General features: G+C 44.9%; 1 protein-coding gene and 1 long non-coding RNA gene across 12 annotated transcripts in view; one reads left to right on the top strand and one right to left on the bottom strand.

Moving 5' to 3' along the window:
- Positions 1–23,778, top strand: part of SLC4A4 (solute carrier family 4 member 4) — a 197,194-nt gene that overhangs the window by 69,086 nt on the left and 104,330 nt on the right. The gene's annotated exons all lie outside the window — the stretch shown is intronic.
- LOC310686036 overlaps positions 10,950–23,778 on the bottom strand; it is a 30,302-nt gene continuing 17,473 nt past the window's right edge. The window contains exons 2-3 of the long non-coding RNA XR_014515665.1: positions 17,937–18,043; positions 10,950–12,161 (exon numbers count right to left, since the gene is read on the bottom strand). This is a non-coding gene — a long non-coding RNA (uncharacterized lncRNA). The remainder of the gene's footprint in view (positions 12,162–17,936; positions 18,044–23,778) is intronic.

The following is a 23,778-nucleotide window of genomic DNA, read 5'->3' as shown; positions in this document are numbered from 1 at the left end:
TATGCTCTTCTGCGGTGCAAGCTTTTGGCTGTGTTTCTGCTGATAAACAGTGTACACCCAGCCCTGGAATGTGGCTAGGAATTTCCAGAGGCTTCGTGTCGCTAACTGCTGGATCTGCCTGTCTACGGGAGGCCGATGGATCGTCCAGAACTCCGGCTTGGGGGCTCATGATGGACACTATCTCCCTGGCAGTTTCCCAACAGACTCACCCTGGCTTATAGCTTAATTGTAGTTCACTGTATTTTATTTAAAGCTGCTTTTACCCCCACACTTCATGCCAAACTAAAATAGATGCAATCACACAAACCCATTAATACATGTGGTGATGTTGACGATCGTGGGTCATTTTGACCTTACTTTTTATTTTTGGATAGTCAGAGACGGGATTCATTGACATTTCTGGTGTCTGAAGGAACACTAGTTCGTCTCAATTATCAGGCATTATTTACCATGTTGTCTGTGGAGCAAGCCAGCACAACTCATGACCTACCAAGCAGAGATGTACCCATGATAACCCTGCCTGCTTATTTTCCTACCTAGGAGTGCATAAACAGGTGTTGTCTAATACTTAGGAAGGGGCATGTTAGATAGCTGTTTTCAGTGTGGATGCTCACTAGTAGTACAGGCTTGCTGTAGAGATTACCATTGAGCACAATTGAAGGGAAGGACCCTGTAGTAAACATTTCATTGCTGTGCTTGATCTTTGCTGATCAATTATATTTCCTTTAAAAGCACAACGCTTACCAAATGTTTCTTCATCTTCAGCCCTCCGATAAGCAGAAAATAAAAATTTCTACATAAGGAGCTGAGGTGCTGTGAAAATGGGTGGGTTCAGACATAACACTAAACTGCTTCGAGGTTTGTTTGCTTTTAAAACAATCAAGCCGTGTTTGAATTTTATGAAATGAAGAAGAAACAAACCATAGTTTAGCGGTGCATGAGCAAGCTTCAGTCTTGTTGAGTTTCAAACCATGGGGATATTAAACCGAAAGTAAGTATTAATGAAGGCCTTCTCTCAGCTTTGTGGGACAAGGAAGGGGGTATTTGAAATTCTACAGCTGTGCAGGAGGAGGAGAAATGCGGAAGCCCAATCCATCACTTGGGCTCTTTCCAACTTGTGCACATAGTGGTAAACCATGGTTAGCCTTCTGTGTGAACCAGCCCAATGAGGATGAGCCATGGCAAGCCATGAGCGCCCCGCTTCCCTCTCCTCTGGTGTGGCTGTGAGGAGGACATGGGATGCATCCCCTACTGTTTTAGATTAATTGTAGTTTAGTGTATATTATGCAAACTCTAAACTGCCATTGTTAACTATGGTTTGTTGAAACAAGGCAACTGCCTAAACCATGGTTGGAAGCTGGCCTGTTTCAGCAAACGATAGTTAACGTTAACCGCGGTTTGGTTGGTTTGGGTTAACTTAAAAATGAAACTAAAGCTTCTGAGCTCCTCCTTGCACTGTGTTAGAGTAGTGAGGGGCAGAGTGCATGAGGCTGAGTCACCTTTCTATGGCTTAGTATTGCACGTGGAACCAGCTTAATGTATGCAGAAATATTAAAGGCTTTCTGAAATACTTCATCTTGGGAGCTGTGCCCACTCATGCTCTGATTTCTCAGCCAACTCGTCGTAAAGGTCCTGGTGTGCCTTTTCATTTTGGGCTGTGCTGTACATCTCATGTATGCTGCCATTTGAACCCAGTCACCTGGCTCTGCTTGTCCTTAAATGAACTCAAAAAAGTGTATAGCTTGTCATCTGAGAGAGAGCAACACAAAACACGCTGTCTTTCTGAGCTGTAAAAGCCAAGTTCGCAGAGGTTCCTGCTTTGCAAATACTTCGCCAAGCCCCCTCCTCCTGCCCCCACCCTGTCTCTGGTATGTAGGGCTATAGCCTTGGTTAATTAATTAATTGGTTGGATTCGTTGATTGAAAACTTTCTAATCGACTAAAAAGCAGTCCCTGATCAACAAGGCAACCCATTTCGTTAACCATGTCAATTACAGTGGTACCTTGGTTTTTGAATTTAATTCATTCTAGAAGTCCGTTCAACTCCTGAAACGGTTCGGAAACCAAGGTGCGGCTTCCGATTGGCTGCACTCAATTGGAAGTCGCAGAAGCTGATCGGACGTTCGGCTTCTGAAAAACGTTTGCAAACTGGAATACTCACTTCGGGAGCCAATTTGTTCAGGACCCAGGCTGGGTTCGACTACCAAGGTACCACTGTACTCTTAATTTAAATGCTTATAAAATATGAGATAGCAGGCATTCTCTCTAAGAGGCACCGCCTCCTTCACTGTTAAAGAGGAGGGAATTCCTCTTCTGAGATGGTACGTGCAATTAAAATGTGCTCTTTGAGATTAAAAACTATGAAAGTACTCTGTTTTAAAATTCAGAGCTAGTCTTAACACAAGCATACATTTAATCAATTAAGCCTTTTGGAGAAATCAGCTAAGGTCGCAGTCTTTTATAGTGAATGCAGTGCGACTTATTTCAGAATCCAATGTGACCTCCGTTCTTCTAACTGGAAACCTGTAGAATGCTTCCAAAACGTGCCATGGGGGAATTAAGAGCTGGTTATATTTTTGGTTTTAAGAAACAATCAGGTCTTGGGGCCATTACAGCAAGCAATAATTTCATATTGTTATGGGCAAACCATTAAGTGATTAAATTTCATAGGGACATTTGCTCCCTGCAGAGCAGAAAATTGGCTATCCCCTTGTCTGCTTCTGGCAGGGTGCGTGGCAGCTAGTTGTGTTGCTTCCGGTCACCTGGGGTGTGGGGAGGGAATTGCCCCACTTGACAGGGGCTGTGGATTGATTGTAGCAGCATCAGCATCATAATCAGGGATACGATCGGGTAGCTTGGCCAGCAAACCACCTTAACAGAGCTGTTGGCAATTCAGTAGTGCTGGGAACTCGAGCCGTTATACCATATATGTAATGGAGAACGCATGACATAAATGAATCATTTCACCGATCATTTTCGTCTCTCAGGCCGATTGTTTTGTGGGTTTGGGTCTACAACGGAAATTACTTCATTTGTGTACTGGTTTCATTTCCTCCACTGCTACCCCACACTTCCATTTGCTTGAAGCTGGACCTCACCCACCTTTCCCTTTTCCCGTTTGGCACTTTGCACGGCTTTTCTTTGTGATGGAAAGGGGTGCGGGGGAAGGAAAGAAATGAAAATGCTGGAAGGCAGCACCGAGCTAGCCAAGCAATTGGCGGACTGATTGAGCTGGAAAAGGCCACACTTGGCTTCCATTTTTGATTCACTGCCCTCACGCCCTCAATTTTGGAAGGCCTCTGATTAAAGTCTTGTGGTGGGTGGCTTTTGAGAGAGGCTGTTAGGAAGATTCCTTGCATCTAGTCAGGCCATTGACCTGCCTAGCTTAATACAGTGGTACCTTGGGTTACAGACGCTTCAGGTTACAGATGCTTCAGGTCACAGACTCCGCTAACCCAGAAATAGCACCTCGGGTTAAGAACTTTGCTTCAGGATGAGAACAGAAATTGTGCTCCTACGGCATGGCGGCAGTGGGAGGCCCCATTAGCTAAAGTGGTGCTTCAGGTTAAGAACAGTTACAGATTAAGAACAGTTACAGATAGGTAGCCGTGTTGGTCTGCCATAGTCAAAATAAAAAATTCCTTCCAGTAGCACCTTAAAGACCAACTAAGTTAGTTCTTGGTATGAGCTTTCGTGTGCATGCACACTTCTTCAGATACACTGAAACAGAAGTTGCCAGACCCTTCTATATAGTGAGAAGGTGGGGAGGGGTATTACTCAGAAGGGTGGTGGGAATGGGAGATTGGCAGCTATCTCAGCTATCTGCCAATCTCCCATTCCCAGCACCCTTCTGAGTAATACCCCTCCCCACCTTCTCACTATATAGAAGGGTCTGGCAACTTCTGTTTCAGTGTATCTGAAGAAGTGTGCATGCACACGAAAGCTCATACCAAGAACTAACTTAGTTGGTCTTTAAGGTGCTACTGGAAGGAATTTTTTATTTAGATTAAGAACAGACCTCCAGAATGAATTAAGTTCTTAACCCAAGGTACCACTGTATTGCCTACATGGATTGGTCTCCCAGCTTTGAAATCACCTTTCTCGCACAATATGTTTTATGTCATCAATTGCAAAGGAGAATCTGATACCCCTCAACCGTCCCGATTTCCCCGGGACACCCTGGAATTACAGAAGCCATCCTGGCTTCTGATTGGATTCCAGAATGTCCCATTTCCCCCCTCCAAACTCAGGGAGGAAGATGAGCTGTCTCCTGCAGAGGTGCATTGCTCTCACATGAGTAAGTTGGCTCTCGCAAGAGCCTTACACCAAAAGATGCACATCTTGATTTTTGCCACTGGAATTTGGAGGGCATGGAATTTTCACCATACATCACATCAGATCCAGATTCATGGTGAAATCCGTAACCACTTTCTCTGCCTCATGCTTCTACCTGTTCCCACCCACCCAATTAAACTCAACACCTACAGAGATTTATAAGAGCACCCACTCTAAGGGGAGCCTCGGGGTTTATGTAGAATTAAAGCGGACAATGCGTGTCATGTAAGGATTATAATATGTTTGCTATTTTTAGGTCTCTCTGGATAATGCCCCTTCTATTTATAGGTCTGCAGTATTCCTTGCTGCGTTCAGAGTGGCACACTTGAGTGCCTGTGTGTGGAAAAGGGATTTGTGACAAGGCCTTGGTGAAAATAGCCCCTCTCCAATGAATGGGTAGGACTAGAAATGCCATTCTAGAGGAAGGGTTCGCCTTTGAGCCATGTGAATTGATTTCAGCTCATTTCAGCACAGGAAGCAAGCCCCCACTCTGAGTCTAACTGTGGCTTCCTAGTAGAGCAGGGAAGGGGAAACCTGTGGACCTCTAGACATTTCTCGACTACAACTCCCATCATCCCTGACCATTCTCCATCCTCTCCGAGGCCGAAGGGAGTCTGGCTTGGAGAATCGCAGGTTCCCCATCTGTGCCACAGAGGCGACACGCCTGCATTTCTTATGCCTCAGTTCTTGTTCCCTTTCTTTCTGGGAGGAGATTTGGAGAGCCCATTGGTAGGGCATGCGCTTTGCATGCAGAAGGTCCCAGGTTCCATCCCTGACACACCCAGCTAAAAATACATTGGAGAGCAGAACTTGGGGACAAACTCTGCCTGACACCTGGAGAGTCACTGATGGACCAGTGGTTTTATTGCTACTAGGAAGTATTGTATACAGTCGTACCTTGGTTTTCGAACAGCTTAGTTCTTCAACGTTTGGCTCCCGAATGCCGCAAACCTGGAAGTGACTTCCTAGTAGAGCAGGGAAGGGAATAGTTTGTGAACTATTTTTGGAAGCTGAATGTCTGATGGGGCTTCTGCGGCTTCCGATTGGCTTCAGGAGCTTCCTGGAGCCAATCAGAAGCTGCGCTTGGGTTTCTGAACGTTTTGGAAGTAGAACGGACTTCTGGAACCAATTCCAATTGACTCCCACTGTATGTATACGACTGTTTTTGCACAAGCAAATGCAGGAAGCAGTGATGGCCACCAACTTGGATGGTTTTAAAAGAGGATTAGCCAAATTCATGGAGGATAAGGCTACCAGTGGCCACTAGCCATGGTGGTTTTGTTCTGCCTTCATGGTCCGAAGCTTCTGAATACCAGTTGCTGGAAAACGCAGGAAGAGAGAGTGCCCTTATGCTCAGGTCTAGCTTGTAGACTTTCCATGAGCATCTGATTGGCCACTATGAGATGCTGTACTGGATGAGGCACTGGCCTGATCCAGTAGGTTCTTGTTATGTTCTCACGCTCTTATGATGCACGCTTGTGATTCTGTCCAATGAACTGCTTCAGTGTAACACGCTGTTCAAAAGCAGCACACAGACTGCAGCCTGATATAAGCCCTTTGAAGCCAACCCAAAGGTTGAATAAAAAATGAGCCCCCTCCACACTTTCACAGCACATGGGAAGACCTCTTAACTGGCAGTTCCCTCTTCTAATCCTGTCTCAAACTGCTAGCATGTGTGGCTATAATTACCTAAGCCACCTTAATTCTTTGACTAATTCTGCTCTGTGTGTGTTCACGTGAAACTGCTGAGGGACAGAAAAAGTCAGAGGAATTTGCTGTGCTGAGAAGAAGGAGGTTAAAACAAAAGCAGGCAAGAAGAAGAAGAAAAATCCTTCTTGAGTAAAGTTCTGCTCGTAAGCCAAAGAGATTTTACATGCACTCAGAAATGACACAGCTGATAGCTAGCATTGCTCACCCCACTCTTTTGGATTAAGCATTCTCTGTCCAAATCTCCTGAGAAGCGTGGGAAAGCTTAGAAACTACCTGGCCAATCGTACCAGTTGCTCCATCAGCAAATTGGTGTAGCACGTAAGAACGCAGGGAAGTAGGCAACTGCCTTCACACTTGAATCAGAACATAGGTCCACCTAGTTCAGTATTCTCTCCCCAGGGTCTTGGATAGAAGCCTTTTCCAGTGATATCCCTAACTCAGCATAGTTGAGCGTGAGGCAAAATATACCTGCATTGCAGGGGGTTGGACTAGATGACTCTTGTGGTCCCTTCCAATGCTACAAATTGGATGATTCTGTTTGGAGATGTTAGGGAATGAACCCGGGTGCTTCTGCACGCACTGTTGTTGAGATGCTTGGGAGAGAGGCTGCAAGCCGCTTTAGAGAATAATAAGTGGCGCTTAACAGCGCTTTCTCAAAGTAGTAGTATTATTATTTTTTGTCATCGTGAGAATTCACAAGATTCCTGAAAATCAAAAAGGATTTGTTTTGCTCTGCAAAATCTTTTATAAGTCAGGTCTCATGCCTTTGCAGATTATGAAGAGGCTGACTTAGAGACTTTGGACACATGGGAACTGGTGTGTTTGTGTTTGCCTGCTTACAGCTGTACAATATGACCCTCATTTTTGTGTGAGTAGAAGGTAGGCATTTTGAGAACACACTCCCTTGCTCAAATCTAAACCTCTAGGTACGGTGGTGCCTCGCAAGACGAAATTAATTCGTTCCGCAAGTTTTTTCTTCTTGCGAGTTTTTCGTCTTGCGAAGCACGGTTTCCCATAGGAATGCATTGAAAATCAATCAATGCGTTCCTATGGAGACCGTCCGGAGACAGAGGGGACCTGTTTTAAAGCAAGGGAAGGGGCAGCGGGGAGAATCGCTTCTCCCCATTGCCGCTCCTTGGTTCAAAAGGGGTCCGGGGACAGAGGGGAAGGCGCGTGCGCGCCTTCCCCTCTGTCCCCGGAGATTGTGGGGCTGGCAACGGGGAGAAGCGATCTTCTCCCCGCCGCCCCTTGCTTCAAAAGAGGTCCGGGGTGCGGGGGCAAGCTTCGTTTTGCGAAGCAAGCCCATAGGGAAATTCGTCTTGCGAAGCAACTCTAAAACGAAAAAACCTTTCGTCTTGCGAGTTTTTCGTCTCGCGAGGCGTTCGTCTTGCGGGGCACCACTGTATCTTCTTATTGGTAAATGGAGAAGCAGATGACATTGACCTCTCTCTCGAGTAGGAAGTATGGGGCTTGTTTATTTATTCAAACCATATTTAACCTGGTCTTCAGCTGAGAAGTATTGCTGAGTGGCTTGTGAAGGTCTACTGTTAAAATGGGCCTTGCACTCAGGCTTACAGAACTTTAAAGTGAGTCCAGTTACTTTCTGGGCTCTCCTACAGGCAGGAGTAATTCAAGGATTTCCAGTTATTCCCTTCCAGCATGGAAGGAAAGCTGCTGGCATGTGGCTTGGCTGTGAGTTCGAGCTAACGTTTATTCTGTGTTACTTGCAAGATGCCTCCAAAGTTTTCTTTGAAAAATAATGAATGAAGCCTTCCAGGTGTAAGCGCAACGCTCTTGCCTGGTGGTTTGTAAGCCAATAGCAAACCATGGTTTCACATCAGGGTTTGTTGCCAGTAAACAAACCATGGTTAATTGCTAGTAAACAAACTATGGCTAGTCTACTGGGCTAGGTTCAATTGCTCAACAAACCACACTTTGGCTGCACAAACCATGATGTGGTTTGAAGTGTGTACCAGACCATCTTCCATGAAGTTGTCTAATCGTTCTCAAAAGGCACCTGAATCAATGACTGACAGCACTAATAATTGCTTTTGTGGTTAAAACATATACTTCTTGTGTCTGGTTGTAGAGTATTCAGCTGCCTTCTTTTCCCTCCTGGCCCTTAGAAGCAGCACTCCCTCTGCTTCTGCTGACTTTTGAGTGTGTCCTTACTCTTTTCCGTCAAACTGAGCCTGTGCTTAGTGAATTGAAATTGATTTATTTGTCAACTCAAGTGGCAGATAAAACCTACATGATCTGTATAGATCAACTGAAGCTGGAAGCAGAGGCAGAAGTGGTGTGCTGAGAGGTGTTGTTGCATGAGATGTATATATTTTATTTTCCTGCATTGCCACTTCTGGCCAAAGCAGTTCCCAATTCCCTGTAAAACCTGCCAGAAGCAACAGTGGAATGAATCTGTACCCCACAGAAAACAAAACACCTCTTTTATACCTCTTTCAGCTTGACCCATAAAAATGAAGACCATGATTGTTAGTCTCCAGCTTTGTTCTGTAGCTTAAACTTTCAGAATTGGGTTTTCTAATGTCTTTAATTAAATGGCTTCTTCAAGTTGCAGGTCGTGGGTGGTTCTGCTAAAGAGAAAAATGCAGAAGCAAAGTCTCTGCATCACTGTGAGCGGCTTAGGTAAGAAGGTGCTCCTGTTGAATGAAAAAAGGCTGGAGCTTAGGGGAACAGCTCCGAAGAGCAGTAAGAAGGTGGTTCGGAGGAGGGAAGATTGTTCTTGCAAGAGCATCATACACGTGTTCCTGGGAGGTGGGGGCCGGAATTACCTCTGTGACCTACTAACCTCCTCTGGTCTGCCGTGTTCTTTCTGAGCGCAGATGGTAGCCTTGTGGGTTAATTACTGCCTTACCGCTGCACTAAGATGCTGCGAGTAGATGTCACAGTGAAATTGTGTGTGTGTGTGTGTGTAGACCTGATTTCTACAAAGAGTTTGGGAATAAAACAACCTGACATATAATGTGTATGGCACAGTGTGCAGAAAGCATGTTGTAGCATGGAAGCAGTCACATTTTTGGACAAATGCTGTTCTCCTTTTTAGAGAACATATCCGGTCATTTCAGCAGTGGCCCCTCAGTTGTCGAGGTTCTCTTTTGCTGCTTGAACTAGAATATTTGACTGTTCAACACATTTGAGAAATGTTGTGATGGAGCAGGTAAGGGGAGTGAGGGTTCTCTTCCCATAAAAATAATCCTGCTTGAATTCAGTGGGTGCAAAATGGCAAAGGGCAGCAAAATCTCAATGTTGTTATTTCCTAATGGGAAATCTTTGCTTATTTGGCCCATACCTGGAACGGAAATCAATCCAGCCGATATTCAAAAATGGTTTTCTCTGTTGCTTTTGCTTTCTGTCCACAAATGATGCATAACTTGATTATGTCTCTCCTTCCTTTTTTGCATCGTGTTCCCTTTGCGTTGAAATGAATGTGGTGGAATAGCATAAGGCAATGCAACTTACGCAATTAACAGAATTGATTACATCACTGATATAAGTTATGCGTTTCCACCACAACAGACAGCGAGACAATTAACATAGTTTTTGATAGAAGGCAAACCGCAGTGGAATGGAAACAGCTCTGCATGTGATTGATACAGGGCAGAATGGAAAAAACAATGACTTATTACAACCCCAGGACACAGAAGCCTGGGAACCATAGTCTGCCTCCACAAAGCTACAGTTCCCAGCATATTCTGCAAGCTTTAGATGCTTCCTTGGGGGAAGGCACATGCTTTAAATGTTTGCTGTGTATGCATCCAGAGACCAACACATTCATTCAACGCAGGATCACTTTAAAATAAACAAATCTGCACTCTGCAATAGAAAGGGCTCCCTGATCAAAGGGGATGTCAGAGTATTCAGCCCTCCCTGCACAGAAGGAGTACCAACAGTTTGCACAGTGGAGCCTTGATATGGTGACTTGCAGTGGCATCCAAGGAAACAGCCTTGTTGACAGCCGTATCGTCGTCTGAATCATAATAATTGTGTGCTTATTGATTCAGGTGAGTGTGGGTGTTCCTGGGAAGTTTGTGAAGGCCTTGAGTCATAAAGACAACAGATAAAACATGCACAAGGAGGTGCCATGCTCCAAGCTGAGAGGGGTTTGATACCTTCCTTCCGAAAGGGTCACAGTGAGAGTAAAGGCAGTTTCTGAATAATGAGTGCCAGGTGGGGTGGGTGAGTCACAGCTGCATCTTCCAGATTTCTCCCCTGCTCCCGAGATGGAGTGTGGTGTTCAAAGTGGAACACAGAAGCTGCCTTACACAGAGTCAGACCATTGCTCTGTGCAGCTTAGTACTGTCTATGCACTGATTGGATCTCTCCAGGGTTTGGGGTAAGGGTTTTTCCCTCAAGCTGCTGGAGATTGAACCAGCGTCTTTTGCATATAAATGGTCTACCACTGAGCCCTTGAGATTTCTTTCAGTGTGCCTAAAGCAGGGTCACCGTATTTTTTGCTCTATAAGACTCACTTTTTCCCTCCTAAGAAGTAAGGGGAAATGTGTGTGCATCTTATGGAGCGAATGCAGGCTGCGCAGCTATCACAGAAGCCAGAACAGCAAGAGGGGTTGCTGCTTTCACTGCGCAGCGATCCCTCTTGCTGTTCTGGCTTCTGAGATTCAGAATATATTTTTCTTGTTTCCTCCTCCAAAAACTAGGTGCGTCTTGTGGTCTGGGGCGTCTTATAGAGCGAAAAATACGATATTTTGAGGCTTTATATTTTGATTTTATTCCCTGAACCTCCCTGAGACCTGGGTATAGGGCAGGATGTAAATTCAATAAATAATGACAACAATAATAATAATTACCCAACAAGGTTCCTGATGTCCCTGGACTACAACTCCCATTAGTTTCATCCAGCATGGCCAATGGTCTGGAATGATGGGAGTTGTAGTCCAACACACCTGGAGGGGGCAACATTGGTGGCCCCTGTTCTAAAGGCTAGACTAGCAAGCCAACATGTGTTGTGACCTGCAGGATGACCTCAAGTAAGCACAATATGCCAAGGGGTGGATCTTGGGCAGTGTCTGATAGTCACTTGTGGCAGGTTAAGCTTAGACAGGGAGCTTTCTTGTGGAGATGGGAACAAGTTAAACCAGGGCGGTCCAACTTTTCACACCAAGTGGACCACAAGAGTACTTCAACATGGAACCTGCAGGCCACACAATGCCTGGCTGCCTAATGGGGCTGGGTAGCAAGGCAAAAAATTGACTCTTCCCCCCTCAGTACTGCCTTCCCAAAGTCTGTTAAGCTTTGGGAAAGGAAGCACAATGCTCTGTCAGGGTCTTTGAGTCCTCCCAGCTTGTTCCCCCAGCTGGGAAAGTGCTCACTATGGTTTGGGAAGGAGCTGGAAGGACACCGACAGAGTTCTCAAGTCTCCTTCCCAGTGCCCAGCGCCTCAGTTACCTGGCTTTGGGAAGGGAGTATGAGGGCTCTGGGGGGCATCAAATGTTGCCAAGAGATTCCAGAAAGGTCCACGAGGGCCCTTGGACCACTCTGAGTTAAACTAATAGAAAAGTAGATAGAAAGGCTCTCTGAACGTTAAATACCAATTGTGGTTTTATATCAGTTTAACTATCATGGCTCACACGCCCCAGAGAACCCTGGGAAATTGGTAGTTGAAAACAGCATTCACTGTAGGAGAACCCAGACCCCCATCATAGTATTGCAGCCTCCAGATTTTACTGTGGTGGGGACATGACTATCAAAGAATTTTTTTTGTAGATATGCCTGTTGGGTTTTTCCACCAACAAATCTCAGGGCAGTCCTTGTGGGTTTTCTGCACTGCTGAGTGCTCAATTGCCGGCTCTACATAAATATTTACTTTGTGGGAAAAGTCTTGGGAATTCAAACAGAGGTGTTGATATTCTGATAAGGGAAACCCAAGTGTGTGTGCGTGTGCGTGTGTGTGTGTGTGTATATGCATTTGTGCGACATTTCCCCATTGTCTATAGATTTGGTCTGAGTGACAGTCTCACAAGATATCCTTTGCAGGACTTACTGTAAACTGATCTTGGAATGATGAGCAGATGGAAAGATGAGTAGAGCTGCCTTTTCATGGGAGAGTTGACCATGAGCTTTATATAGCTTTGATGCTTCTCTCTAGAAAGAGAGTAAGATTTCAGTGGTTTCCCTAGTGATCCCTTTTGTAGCTCGCTCTGATTTCCAGTGCTTCCCCCTGTTATTTTGTGTGAAAATAACCAGCCCTTCGGTTATTTTGGAACCCATTTCCTTGCAGAAAGGGAGTTAGGGTGATGACACACTGTCACTGCAGGGTGCAACCTTCACGGCGGATCAGATTTAGGTTGGGGTCGATTCTTTTTCTCCAGCATGGCTGAGCCAATGTCCCCACCTGCTGTTAAAGTTAAATGACCCTGCTGGTTAATGCTCTCATGGGCAAGAAAAAGAAGCTCTCCTTTCCATTTGCTCCTTGTGTTTTTGGTGTGAAGTTGGATGGATTCCTTACAGACACAGGTGATAAAAAGGGCTCGGTTTTCTTTCTGGATAATAGGCCTTTATAACCCTGTTGAAAATGGACCTAAGGGTACTAATGTGAGCCTGTGCGTAGTTCTTTTTTTGCAAATCATTTAGCATGAGATTGCAGCTGCAGACATACCTCCTTTAAAGCAAGTTCTCTTTGACTCTGTGGTGCAACTTAAATACAATACGAGCAATTTTGCAATTAAATTTTAAGCAGAATTGATGACTCCCCATGAAAGGTTTTCCCATGCTGGTGGGATTTTTGGCTTTTCTGCATATATATATTCCTTAGCTGAGCACAGTGCATACTATATGCCGAATATGCACGTGTTAATTGCGGATCTTCCTTCACAGCACAGTTGGCCAACCTGTGTCTCTCTAGATGTTGTTGGACCCCAACTCTCATCAACCTCAGCCAGCATGGCCAATTGTGTCAGAGATTATGGGAGTTGCAATGCAGCAACATTTTGGGGGTGCCAGGTTGGTTACCCCACAATTTGTACTGTTTGTACAAATTTGTACAGTTGCACCCCCCCTACTCAGCTCTCCCCTAAGCAGTTTGTGCTTCTCTGGTTTTCTCTGATCTCCGAATCAGTGTATTCTAGACCAAACACATTCCTGGGTCCTATGTGTCTAACCTATCTGAAGCTTTCAAAGAATGCTCAAGAATAAGCAGAAATGGGAATCAGTGGGGATAGATCCATGCCGGATGCAAGCATAAATGATTTCATGTTATCATCTTATCTGATAAGTTTGCAAACACTTCATTGATAAAAAAATCTAACACGTGTGCCCAGTTAGCCTTGAACTCTTGATAATCATACCTGAGTACACTTGTACGGTTGTTTTTGTTTCTAGAGGGAAGTTAATCAGAAACTGTTTCAGCTATAGTTGAATTCATGTGTCATTTTCTTGGTAGAAAATGCCTCTGTGATCAAGCACAGCAGTCACACAACAAGAAACGGGTATAGTTTTAGCTGATTATGGGGCTGACTAAACCTTGCAATTAGGGCCAAATTGTGTTTGGCACTGATTTTTGTTGCTGCTGCTGCTGCCTATGCGAGTTCAGGAGTGATGATCCAGGAACTCCAAATTCAAATAACAATATTTGCTGTCGACTTAGGGATGACTTAGAGTTGACCAATATCTCTACTTCCACCAGGAATAGCATTGCCAGCTGATCAGAGGTTTCACCATCTTCTGTACTTTTACCAGAAGCTTGATCTGCTTGAATTGGCAGATAAAGCTTTTCATGAGACACAAAGGAAAAATCTTAGCCTGGTTTGGACATGATGATAAACCAGAAGTAGCTAAATGTTGCACTGTTACTTCTGATATTCCTGACCGTTGGCCATGATGGGAGTTATCATCCAACAACATATGGAGGGCTACAGGTTAGCCATTCCTTCACTTAAACCATAGCTCAGGATTGCTTGTTTTTTGGGGGACTAACTACAGTTTAGTTTTATGTCCAATATGGACAAATGTGGTTAACTTTAACTATGATGTGTTGAAACATGTAAAGTTCAAACCATGGTTAATGAAGCTGAATTGTTTCAAACCCACTTCTTATACCATAGTTAGCATTAGTTTTGTCCTACACTAGAAATGCAGAAACGTTAATGTTAATTATGGTATAAGAAGTGGGTTTGTTGCCCCATGCAGATCTGGCCAGCTGGTGATCTGCAAATTATGTCTACTTCTTCCCACTCTTCTTTGCACTCACCTAGAAGTGCTCCTTCATGTGGTGATGGGGGGAGGCCTCTGGGGCAACCTTACGTTTCCTGCTGATCAAGGTCCCTACCAGTTAAGAAGCTGCATCTCCCAGCCTGCTGTTCTCCTGGCCAGTGCTGTTCTCCAAGTCACGCTGCTTGGGCACTAGGATTGCCCAGGCCTAGAGTGGTGTGTGAAAGTTGTGTGCCATTTTCCAGCTGACCAGTTTGCATTTCCCACAAGGAAGTGAGAGGTCAAGACCTTGCCTTTCCTAATTTGAGAGCTGTTTCTGTCTGTCCTGTCCAATGCATTCGCTGGAGGTGCAGAGTATTGCCTTGAGGTGGGTGGGCATCCAGCAGAATGGACTCCCTTGGGAAGTTGTGGAATCTCCTTTGGTGGAGGTTTGGAAGCATAGGTTGCATGGCCACCTGTCACGGATGCTTTAGCTGAGATTCCTGCATTTCAGGGGGTTCGACTAGATGACCCTTGGGGTCCTTTCCAACTCTATGTTTTTTTTTAATGAAACATAAAAGTCTATGGAAACATTTGCTTCATATTACGGTGGCCCCGGATGGGCTAGAATTTTTGCTAACCAATGCCTAGGAATTTTTTTTTGCTTGAAGTCACATGGTATCTAGACAGTACAGTGGTACCTCGGGTTACAGACGCTTCAGGTTACAGACTCCGCTAACCCAGAAATAGTACCTTGGGTTAAGAACTTTGCTTCAGGATGAGAACAGAAATCGTGTAGCGGCGGTGCATCAGCAGCGGGAGTCTCCATAAGCTAAAGTGGTACTTCAGATTAAGAACAGTTTCAGGTTAAGAATGGACCTCCAGAACGAATTAAGTTCTTAACCTGAGGTACCACTGTATTAGGAGTTAGCTGCTTTAATTTGTTCCCTGAGTTGGCACGGGAAATTTGGGATTAGCCAAGGTTCGTCACTGACACACAGCAGTGTGTTAGAACCAGTATTCGCTGAAAGGTTTTTGATATCTTTAGTCAATGAGTAATACACTGTGTTGTAATTGTTTTAGTATGCCTTATCTTATAAGGCTATCATCTGTTTTCTCATTTGGAGGATACAGTCATGTAGGGCAAGGCCAGATAGCTCTTAAAACACGACCTCAGCATTGGGTACGCTTGTAAGAACAAATGCACTTGCTTTAAAAAAATTAATGGCAGCACACGTGGTAATTTTCCACAGCACTCACCTGTTTCAGCATGTGCTATCGTGATCCTCGAGGCCACTTCATATGTTACTGTGTATTAGTGTTGGAAACTCAGCTATATAAGCCAGGCACCAAATGGCTCCTTAAACCAGGGTTACTGTTGCCAAAACAGATTGTCTAGTTGCCATTTTGGGGCCATGTGTATTTTTCAATACGACTTTTTGGTTCCTGAAATTTGTTCTCATTGTGCAGGTAAAAGTATCACAGATAGAATTCTATGGGATGTGTTGCTAGTGCTTGAACACGGTCAAGATCCAGGGATCCCCAGGAATGTATCTCCAGATGGTGGAGATGTCAGGTGCTATCCTGCCGCCAGGTCATCTTTACTTGGTCGCAAGTGGCTGGTAGCCAGGTGCAAAATGCGCCTGGCAAATTTTTAATGCTGCTGTGCCTGGAAGTTGCTTTTCATTGCAATGCTACACAGGCCATGTGCACATCTGCCTTTGCTTCTGTATTATTTAGCACATTCCCTTTTCCCTATGCTGTGGCCCTGAGCACCTGCTTTTCATTAAGAAAGAGACACAGCAGGCCCTAAGGTCAATTAATCTCATGTGTGGCCTGGCCTTATCAGACCTGTGGTTTTGGCTTATGGTTCAGTGGTTAAAAGCTACAGCTAGTGACTGTGTACGAGGGTTAGCACAGTGGCTGAGTGTGCCAGCTGGAAGTTCTGTGATTTAGGCCTTTCCCATCTGGTCTCGCTGCTGGCACACAGTGGCATCATTGGCCCTGGTCTGGGCTTGACCACTACATCAGCCTGGAGCTGGTGCTGGCCTCAGGGCTGATTGCCCCACACCTTCTGAGTGGCTGGGCTCAGCATACACTTTGCAGTGACCTGCTGAGAGTGGGTCAGGGTTTGGATTATGCCCTTAGACAAGCTGCCTTCAAGAAGAAGAAGAAGAAGAAGAAGAAGAAGAAGAAGAAGAAGAAGAAGAAGAAGAGTTTCAATTTGATATCCTGCTTTATCACTACCCGAAGGAGTCTCAAAGTGGCTAACATTCTCCTTTCCCTTCCCTCCCCCACAACAAACACTCTGTGAGGTGATTGGGGCTGAAGTGTGACTAGCCCAAGGTCACCCAGCAGCTGCATGTGGAGGAGCGGAGACGTGAACTCGGTTCCCCAGATTACGAGTCTACCGCTCTTAACCACTACACCACACTGGCTCTCCAAGCTTCAGTTTCCCCACCTGCAACGTAGGATAATAATACTCACCCCTTACAGGGCTGCTCTTTTGGTTACTGAGATAATGTACAGTCGTACCTTGGAAGTCGAACGGAATCCGTTCGAGAAGTCCGTTCGACTTCCAAAACCAAATTGTGGCTTCTGATCAGTTGCAGGAAGCTCCTGCAGCCAATCAGAAACTGCGGAAGCCCCTCGGGCATTCAGATTCCAAAAAAAGTTCACAAACCGGAACCATCATTTCTGGGTTTGCGGCATTCGGGAGCCAAAACATTTGAGTTCTGGGGCGTTCAGGATCCAAGGTACGACTGTGTATTAAATAGCTTGAATCCTCTAAAGTGATGCAGTGCACTGTTATAATTTAGCCTCTACACATAAATTCACCTGGATTCAGATTTAGTTCTAAGCAGCTGAGACAGCACCTTCCTGTTTTGACGCTCCCCAGGGAACCCCCTCCTGCTCCTGCAACAGCCCATTGATTCTCAGGATGTGCAGCTCTATGCAAGGTCAAACTTTCCATGACCCCCTAGCAATTCTGGTGAAAGCCAAGTAAATGGACGAGGGGACCAGTGCCAAAGCAGTAGTGACTGAATCAAGCTAAGAAATCCCTACCTAGGGGACATGTACAAGCTGTGCACTTAACTATTCTAGAAATAGCACCATGCAGGGATCCAGAGCCAGTTGTTGAGTCTTGGTTTCCTTGGTTTTCTTGCATGGTGTCAGTCCCACTGGGGAGGGAAACTCAAGTATAGGGCTGTCTACTGTGTAAAAACTCATGCAATCTGGGGAATCGATCCGCTAAGCAATTCTTTGTTGCAACTCTCCTGTGTGGAGCTGTAGAAGACAGCTGCCATTGGGGCTGTGTTGGCCGTGTGAACTGGCACTTGTTGTTGCTATTAAAAAGATTGTAAAGGTAGAGGGACCCCTGACCATTAGGTCCAGTCGTGGCCGACTCTGGGGTTGCGGCACTCATCTCGCTTTATTGGCCGAGGGAGCCGGCGTACAGCTTCCGGGTCATGTGGCCAGCATGACTAAGCTGCTTCTGGCGAACCAGAGCAGTGCACGGAAACACCGTTTACCTTCCCACTGGAGTGGTACCTATTTATCTACTTGCACTTTGACGTGCTTTTGAACTGCTAGGTTGGCAGGGGCAGGGACCGAGCAATGGGAACTCACCCCATCGCAGGGATTCGAACCGCTGACCTTCTGATCAGCAAGTCCTAGGCTCTGTGGTTTAACCCACAGCGCCACCCGCATCCCTAAAAAGATTGTAGTTACCTGGAAACACTGGCTGCTTGTTCTGGTTTGGGCTCAGTAATGCTGATGCAGTGTGGCTTCACCCCCTTCCTGTTCCAAAAGGCCTGCTCTTCAGCATCAACTTGGGTCTTTAAAAAGAGAAAGAAGATGTAATTAGAATCATTGCCAGTATCCTCAAGGCAGTGCTGGAGACCAGGAATGAGCAAGTAAACAAAGCTTGAACCTTGAATGTCCCTCTCTGCACACTATTTGCAGTCAGTGAGAATGGGCAGGGTCATATCAGGGATTTTCAGTTGTGTGTGTGAAAGGGAGGTTACTGGTGGCAAGTCCTCTGACTGCTGGGGGGCAGGATTGCCCCACAAATACCCTTGTGAATAAGGTAACTTTTGGGGAGGGTGCTAGCAGAACTAGCTGCAGTGGAAAGTGGGAGCTGGAGGGAATTTCAACATGGTTTTCCTCTCTCCTGCAATTTACTCCTCCAATATTTTGCCTTGAAAATTCTGCCCTGAGCTCTTGACTCAGCCCTAGGCACACTGCAGCATCATCTGTGGTTAGTGCGTAGCATTTGGGGAGTTGGGAGGAGGGGGAATATGAATTTGGGTTGATTGAATTCCCTGCCCCTTAGTTAATGATTCCACCTGTGGACTTAAAAAAGGGAACAAACATTGGCTAACCAAATTGGGCTTGTGTGAGATGGGAAATGGTTGGTTCACATTGCACCTGAATGGCAAGCTCTTTGGGTACAGATAAGCTAAGTCATTAGTCTTCCAGTCTCAGAATGAGGATAATCAAAGCAGTCTACTTTACAGGGCTCTTCGTATAGATTACTATGATTGCATGAAAGGCCCTTTGAACAGTTGAAGAGCACTATGTGTGTTCTTTGCGAACACTCAATTCATATAGTACATTTGCATCTTGTGACTATTTTAAACATTTTTACACAAATCATCGCTGATGATTTCATAGAACGTGGAATGTTTTTTCCATAGACTGAAGGAATGAAAGAATGAGAGAGACCCATTTTCCATGACCATGGAAAGTACTGCCCAGGCCCTGTCTGACTTTTGCACATATATGGGCAATGCCTGTTGATACTGTCAGTCACAGGGTCTAGAAACATGCATTTATTTATTTTTTAGATTAAAAAGCTGAAGTTAGTAGTATGCACAGTTCTGTGCTGGACAGCAGATTCTGCCATTGAGTGAAATTTCTATGGTTTCATCATCACGTGCCCTTCAGAACATGATAGATACCTATTGCTTTCCTGACATTTTCTGTCGCTTATATAGTGCAGACATAAGGAATGTTTAGTATAGGAGACCACCTGGTGACATTGTATATGTCACCCCCAGTCTTTCACCAATGGGTGAGAAAGAAGCGTATTAAATGAATAAAAACATAGCAGGGAAGGCTGGAGACCAGTCAGCATTAGCATCTAGAACAGTGTCCTTCAACTTTGGTTCCTCAGGTGGTGTTGGACTACAACTCCCATCATCCCTGACCATTGGCAAAGCTAACTGAGGATGATGGGAGTGGTAGTCCAACAACATTTGGGGGCTAAAGGCTGTAGAACACTGATCCAAAAATAAATCATAGAATCATAGAGTTGGAAGAGACCACAAGGGCCATCGAGTCCAACCCCCTGCCAAGCAGGAAACACCATCAGAGCACTCCTGACATATGGTTGTCAAGCCTCTGCTTAAAGACCTCCAAAGAAGGAGACTCCACCACACTCCTTGGCAGCAAATTCCACTGTCGAACAGCTCTTACTGTCAGGAAGTTCTTCCTAATGTTTAGGTGGAATCTTCTTTCTTGTAGTTTGGATTCATTGCTCCATGTCCGCAGAACTATATGCTGCATGTGTCTGGTGGATGTCAGAGCACTGTAGGTGCACATGTTTTCCAGTACAATTGCTCCATCTGAAAAGCTGCCTTGAGTTCTCTGGGATTTTAAGCTGCTTTCCTGAAGGAAGCCACACACCCCTAAATTCCTAGCCAGTGTATCTCCTTGGGCTGTCGCATGTCCAGCGCACTCATTCCCGTTTTTGTTGAATAAGGACTTTCTCTTGGATGCAGCTTGTCTGACCTTCCTAAAGCAATTATTGTGTTGCCGTGCATCCACGAGAGGGTTCAGTGCTTTACCTCCATGGCACCTTCATAAACCACTGGAGAAGAAAATTGTCTTCTCTCCCTTTTTATGTTTTGCTTTCAGGAACACTTTGCAGTCTTGACAATATGCAGCTTGCCCAGGCATTGAAAACTTGTCACTTCACAGCCTTCGTTCGTTACTGGAAGTGGGTTTGCGTGTATCAGCCGCTAGGTGACCTTCAATAGCTGCATCCAGTTGATTGCTCCTCACCTTAATAATCTGAGATATGAATGGACCTTTGGTCCTCCCTTTGCAGCATCAGTAACCATTCTAGGATTCTGAACTGGAAAAAGGACCCCTGACAGTTAAGTGGAGTCGCGAACGACTCTAGGGTTGTAGTGCTCATTTCGCTTTACTGGCCGAGGGAGCAGACGTTTGTCCCTAGACAGTTTTCCTGGGTCATGTGGCTAGCATGACTAAGCCGCTTCTGGCGAAACCAGAGCAGTGCACAGAAACGCTGTTTACCTTCCCGCCAGAGTGGTACCTATTTATCTACTTGCACTTTGATGTGCTTTCGAACTGCTAGGTTGGCAGGAGTTAGGACCGAGCAACGGGAGCTCACCCTGTCACAGGGATTCGAACTGCTGACCTTCTGATCGGCAAGCCATAACCTCAGTGATTTAGACCACAGCACCACCTGCATCCCAGGATTCTGAACTAGGAAACCTCTAATTAACCAAAGTTTCATGTTTTGTCACTAACCATTGCTATAATTGCCAGCTTCAAAACGAGCCAGGATATTAAACCATGGTTTGATGTACTGACTTGTTCTGAAGCTGGTAACCGTGTGTTCTCAGTTTAGAAACTGTGGTCAGTTGGTGGCTTCTTGGCTTTCTCTCACTACAGAGGGAGCAGCAAAGTGGCTGCATGTGTAGGCAACAGGTTCATCTGAATCTTGGGTTTATTAAGCCGAGATATCTGCCCTAGGGATAAGGGCATAAGGAATGCTTGGTGGAACAGGCGAATTGACAACCAAGTCCAGCATCCTGTTTTTGCTGTGGCTAACCAGATGCCTGCAGAAAAGCCTTAAGCAGGACCTGAGCACAAGAGGGGGAAATTTGTGTCGTGGGAGAAGAAGAAACTACATTTCTGTAGCTAGCTGTGGATTAACAAACCATCATTAATGTTAAAAGAGTTATGTTTGCACTAACCTGTTTGTCCGCAGATCGCAAGGCTGAACCTCAACATTGTGTTGTTGGATTATTATTATTATTTTTTAAAGCCTGTGACATCAACTATTTCACTGTGTGGTCTTCGGCAAGGAGCTGCCCCCCTCCGCAAAATAAAACGTGGGAATTTCAATAACTGTTGAGGTCTTATTTCATCCCTATTATAGGCATATTAATGTAAACTCTTGATGACATGCCAACAAGAGAAGAAAACGAGCAATTAACATACATTGGGTACTTACAGATTTGCTTTTTTTAAACGATTATCTGGATTTTAAGGTATTAGCTCAAGAAATATGCTCCCCCACACAATCCCTCGTTAAAGACAAAAAAGACTAGTTGTTAGGAGCAGCAGAGAGCTGTGTGCAGAATCCAATGCATATTGAAAATTTGCCTGGGTTCAACTGACCGAATGACTTTGGGATCCAGCACTGCCAAGCAGCTCAGCTTAGTTGCCCCTCTGCAGACGGGTATTCCCCGCCTCCCAATCTCCCATGTGTTCAGAAACGGTTGGTGGGGTGATCTAAGACAAAGAGACCCTTGTGAGTTCCAGCAAGTTGCTTGGCAGTTGGCTAAAGTCTTGTTGAATATCTTGCTTCTCAGCTCCTGTGCTTTGAACTGTGCAGAACAGACAGAAGTTGAACTGTATAATTCTGTCAGGAATTCCTGGAAGATCTACAAGCTGATATAACTGGAGTTCTCTTTGGTACACCAGACTTCAAAAAGTTTTGTAATGTTCCCCTGCCACAGTCATCTCCCCATATAGCATCCACCTCCCTCTCTCTCTCTCTCTCTCTCTCTCTCTCTCTCTCTCGGGGTATAAGTAAGATCCCAATATTCAAGGTGCCCAACTTTTTTTGGCAGTTCTTTGAATAACACCAAAATCTGACTTTAGGCACAATTGAGTACACCTTCATGGATTTCAGTGAATATGGGAGAAAGCCCACATGTTTTCTGTATTCCTCCCTTTCTGTTCTAAAATCCACCCCCAACAACTTTAAAGTAAATAATCAAAACTCACCAGTACATTTGTGATGGGGCACAATATTGAAAGTCTGTCTTAAACCTCTTCTTTCTCTCTTTTCATTCATCCATTTTGTTACTTGTATGGCATAATGTAGGCCTTACTACTTTTGCTTTTCTCCATTTATGTTGAATCTATTTAAAATTATGTTTCTCCTAAGTTCCCCTATTTTTCTTCCTATTCCATCCCTTGTGCAAGGCTTAAGTGGAAACCATTAATGGGTTGTCCACATTTCTTTCTTCAGCTGGAAGCTTGTCAAATTATTCCTCTCCTTTATGACCTTCCTCCTCTACACCCAACTACCGGGTAATCACAAGATCCATGCTTAATCCAGAAGGTACCAGCTTGGAGGTTTGCAAATTGCAAATTGTTGCTTTATGTGATCCAAATTGCCATAAACATGACCTCCCAGCTGTTCTTCCTTACCTTGTTGACTAATAACTAACAAGCTATTTAGTGCCGTACCAAAAACACCCCCACCAATTTACTCTTAAAGCACCAGGAAAATGACATGTAAATGGGTTGTAAAATGCTTCTCTAAATGCCATGCAATTACTTAAAACGGTAATTGCTAAAGTTTCATTAACAGAGCTTGAAGAAGAAAAAGCTTGCTTAGGTGGAACTGTAATTAGGTTGGAGGGGGGGAAATCCATTAAATGGGTTTGGGTTGTTTTTTTTTATTGTATTACAGCTGCCTAGGTGGGAGTAAGTCTAAACAGGCCAGGGCAACTCAAGTTCACTGCAGAACGTATCCTCTAGCAATGCTATTTAAAATTAAAGGCCTTATTGTGATTCAAAATCTTGCAGTGTGGATGCTGGGACAGGGGCTTCTCAAACATCCAGGGAAAGGACGTATCTCAGTGGCAAGACATCTGCCTCATTTGCAGAAGACTCCAGGTTCAATCCCTGGCATGTCCAGGTTGAGTTGAGAAAAAAAATTGACCTGAGACCTTGGAGGAGCTTCTGGTAGTCTATGTAGATAATGCTGAGCTTGGTGGACAGCTCATTTGACTCAGTATTGCAGAGTTATATTGTGCGATCTATTTAGGGCTACAAGAACACTCTTTTATTTTATCTGACTGCTCACAAATGAGTGTTGTGCTCATTGATTTAGCACAATAGGGAATGCTGGTAAAAATAGGAATATTGATTGAGCTTCTTCTGCAAGACGTTGGCTAAAAGCAGCAAAATCAAGGTGACAGTTTGCTGTTTAGTTGGTGTGCTTCTTGGCCCTAAGTCTTCTCTCCGCCGCACTTAATCCTCGTACTTCTTATTTTTATCACATTTTGAGCACATGGATATGTTGAATTCCACCCATCGGAAGAAAGGGCACTAGCGGCACAAGCACGATTTCCCACAGTTTTGTTCTTCTAATAACTATAATTTACCCAAACCAGCTTTGCACCTGGAATTTCGTTTCTTTGCTACCATAAACAGAGGATGAGTGTGTAAAAATATCCACTGAGCTTTGTCATAGCCCCAGCTATTAAAAAAGTTTCCCCCTAAAAGTTTTGCATATCAT

This window comes from Podarcis liolepis (assembly GCF_965112155.1).
Source record: "Podarcis liolepis genome assembly, chromosome: 9".
Lineage (NCBI taxonomy): Eukaryota > Metazoa > Chordata > Lepidosauria > Squamata > Lacertidae > Podarcis > Podarcis liolepis.
Note: the sequence above shows the minus strand (reverse complement) of the source record. Positions and strands in the feature narration are given on the sequence as shown.